The following is a 3,995-nucleotide window of genomic DNA, read 5'->3' as shown; positions in this document are numbered from 1 at the left end:
GGTGAACTTGGGCTGGGACTGCTGGATCTGCTGAGCTGGATCCTGCTGGGGGCCTTTGCTGGTAGTTCCTCCCGGCTTCTGAGTCTTGGAAGACATTTTGGATCTTTTATCTTGATTCCAGCCGGCCTCCTTCCCTTGAGCTGCTTCATTGACTGTTGGGCAGTTTTTGGCGAAGTGCCCATAAACCTGGCATTTCTGGCATTTGAAGGGCAACTGTTCATAGTCTAGCTTCTGCACATGCGTCCAGCTTCCTACTTTGAGTTTGATGGCCTCCGGAAGCCCCTCCTCCAGATCCACCTCAACGCAGATTTTTGCACATTCGTATTGATTCTTACTGTTCGCTCGGTCTATGAATTTCCCCAAGGCATTTCCAATATGCATCAAAGAATCCCAGTTCCAGCAATGAACTGGGAGGTTGGGAAGCCTAACCCATACCGGGACAGCTTTGGGTACGTCTACTGCTGGATCGAAGTCAGGAGTCCATTTGTTCAAATACAGACCCTGGGGGCCCATAAAGTAAGGACCATTTCGGAAGATCAGCTCTTTATCGTCTTTGGAGGTGAATTCAAAGAGGAAGAATCCTCGTCCCAGAAAATATGAGGTCACAATTTCTTTGATCAGCGGCGACCAGTTTCTTTTGACCCAACTCTTTGTTGACATGGGAGATGGCCATAGACCCGTAAACTGGCCTATGAGAGCCCGCTCGGACAAGGACAGAGCAACCTGGATCAGGATTTCTGGAGGTAGAGAGATCTCAGGGATATCGTCGAGCTTCTTGACGAATTTCGCCGCTTCTACATTTTTCTTCTTAGGTATCCCATCCAGAAGTCGACTGAATGCCTCAGCTGAGGAAATCGTGGACGGAGGAGGAGAGGGAGGGGCCTGGGAGATGCCCAGCACCTCCATGGGCGCTAGATCTGACTTGACAGGCGAAGATCAATCCTCCATGACCAGTGGGCCTCGCTTGGGCAGATCCTCGACTGATCGGTCTCACACGCAGTCAGGAATGCGCAGGGGTCTGAAATCTGGAACGTGGAGCAACGCACAGATCTGATCGCAGTCTTCGATCACAGATCCTCGACTGATCGGGCTCATGCACTGGGATCTGGAAAGGCCGAAGGGGCCGATCTGGGGCGGGTGCAGCGCTCAGAGCTGTTCGCTGGTATCAACCAAAAGCATAATTTAGAATTATTTGTTATTATTAATAATGTTAATATTTTAATCAAGATTTATTTAATTTATATAGCTTAGGATTATGTGTTATTATAACAATTTTAGTGTTTTAATTAAGTTATTTTTTTAGTCACAGTAATTTAACATTTTAATTTAATTGATTTATAAGAAATTATAGAGTTAACGTGTTTCTTTTTTAAGTTAGGATGTATTATATTGCTAGAAATTTTTAGAGTTTATATGTATGTATGTACGTCTACAGGTTTTGTCTGACGTTAACATATTCAAAAAATAGATCTTGGAAAAACTAAATCTGGCACACAGCTAAACCAAGGGAGGACTATCTGCCCATGAGCGGGAAACCAGATTGTCTGCCTCAGTGTCTTGTGGCCAAAATTTAACAACTAAAACAGACAAAACATGCAAAAATACCAAAGGAGTCTGGTGGTTTCTTTCTTGGTTTGAGGCTAACAAAAGGGGTTGCCCTGACCTTCTAGTAGCCAGGGAGGTCTTTCCTGTACAATTGTCATTCCTCTGAAGTCAGTTGTAGTATTAGTAGCGAATTGCATAGTATCCTCCCTTAGCTTGACAACACCAATTTCTTCGCTGGTTGTGGCACACTCCTTCCCTGTAATGTTTAATGACCCCAAATTCCTGGAGTGCCTTTCCACACTTTTTACTAGCTCTTGCATCCCTTGACTGGGAGGTTGGGCTCCATGAAGTGTTGAGTGAGGGGAACTTGGAGAGGGAGAGTGTTGGGGAAATTAATTGCTTAATAAAAACAACTAATCACCTATACATTAATTATCAATCCAAAAATCATATTTTTATTTGAAGGCAATCCGAAATATATATGCAAGCAACTACCAACAACTAATATTGGTTCTACATGATTGTGTTCTACACTATCAAATTCATTCAACAAGAAATAAAATGTAAGCCTTGAATAAGAATGCTAAATTTAAAAAGCAGAAAGTAAATCACATGAAAAATAATTATGCTAATCATACGACTTGAATCAATACTAAATTAAACTAGACCTTGCTAAATTGGAAATTTAACCTATTGCACCCAACAGAGTTCAAATGCTTATTTAGAGCAGTAAATTAAATAAAATCTAGAAATCGCTAGAAAAAACAAATCTGGAAAATGTAGCAACCAACAAATTACTTAAAAAAAAAAAAGAAATTTACTTTAAGGAACAACAATTGAAATTCAAAATACAATTCGGTGAGATATATAAGTTATAAGAGATGAATACGCTCTGCAACTCTAGAGCATGACCTAATTTTGAGATCCTCTGTTTTCGTTGTGGGCTTCTGCGGGCTCTGCCTTTGCAATTGGCTTCCCACTGCGCTCCCCAGGACCCTCATTGAGCGGGCCTGTCATGGAGCAGACAGTCTTTCAAGCGGGTCCTTCCTTCAAACAGCAGGTGGTGGGCTCCTCTCACGCACCTAACACTTCCTTTTTCACTCGTCTTACCTCTTCATCGGTCGTTCCTCGTTCGGATCAGGAACTCCGCCCTCACTCCCCTCATCATGAAAACGAAAAAGTTGTCACAGCCCCTCAACAAGAAGGATCTGACACTGGGGGCACAAAGAAGTTAGGGGTTACGGCTTGCGCTTCAACCCCGTCAAAAACCCTGACAACCCTAAATCGGGTGCTACAGATACGACTCAAGATAAGTTTCAATCGGCAAAGGCTTGCCATCCAAAGGCAGCAAAAATTCCAGAAATAATCATACAAGAACCCGACATAGAAGTTTACAGAGATTACATGAAGGAACATGCGGTTATATGTAAGTTTATGGGAATCTGGCCCTCTGAAAGAGCTCTGAAAGGATGGATACAAGCCAAATGGAACCCTAAAGGGGCAATAGAACTGCAGCTTGGATCGAAGGGTTTCTTTACAGTTATTTTTGCTCTTCTGGAGGACAAGGATCACATCTTCGAAGGAGGGCCATATTTTTTCAACTCCGCCGGTCTATACATGAGATTCTGGAAGGAGAACTTCATGCTGGAACAAGAAGACTTCACTAGGGTCCTAGTATGGATCCGACTATATTCTCTCCCTACGGACTACTGGGCACCTTCGGTGCTTCAAGCCATTGGAAACGGATTGGGAGAATACATCAAAATGTCAGAAGGCACAAGAAATGGACACTACATCTCATATGCTCGTATATGTGCCTATATGGATGTTTCAAGAGCTTTGCCCGAAGCTATCAGCCTGAACTTCAGGGACGAAATATGGACCCAACCAGTGGATTATGAACATATCCCATTCAGATGTCGGAAATGCCATGAGCACGGCCATCTTTTCCGAGATTTCCCACAGAATAAACCACCTCCAAAAGACGACCCAACTGGGGCTAAAGGTGAACAGGGATTTATCAAAGTTACTCACAAAAACAAGCAAGCTAGAAGGAACACTACAGGAAAGGAGGCCCCCAGGCAGGCGACACACAACAAATACGAAATCCTCTCATCAAAAATAGCGGAGAAAGGCCAAGCGAGCAACTACATAGAACAAATTCCAGATCAGCACAAGGAAATGGACACGGAAATGGAAAACACCACAAACCCATCCACAACTGAACAGGCAACTCAGGAAGAAACGAAAATGGACTACACACAGGAGCTTCCCACCTCAGAGGAAAAAGCAATAGAGGAAATTCTGATGGGAATGGATTTGCAAAAACTTTCAAAGGAATGGACCTCAAAAGGATTCGAGGGTATTCCAGAAGACCACCTCAAACGTATAGAAGAAGCATACATCCTGCAACAGAACTTCCAAAAACAAAGAGAGCATCAAACCAAGGG

The sequence above is a fragment of the Pinus tabuliformis genome, chromosome 8, assembly GCF_031772625.1.
Source record: "Pinus tabuliformis cultivar Carrire ecotype Pingquan chromosome 8, CPIR1, whole genome shotgun sequence".
NCBI classification, from domain to species: domain Eukaryota; kingdom Viridiplantae; phylum Streptophyta; class Pinopsida; order Pinales; family Pinaceae; genus Pinus; species Pinus tabuliformis.
The sequence above is the reverse complement of the archived record's forward strand: the minus strand, read 5'-3'. Positions refer to the sequence as shown.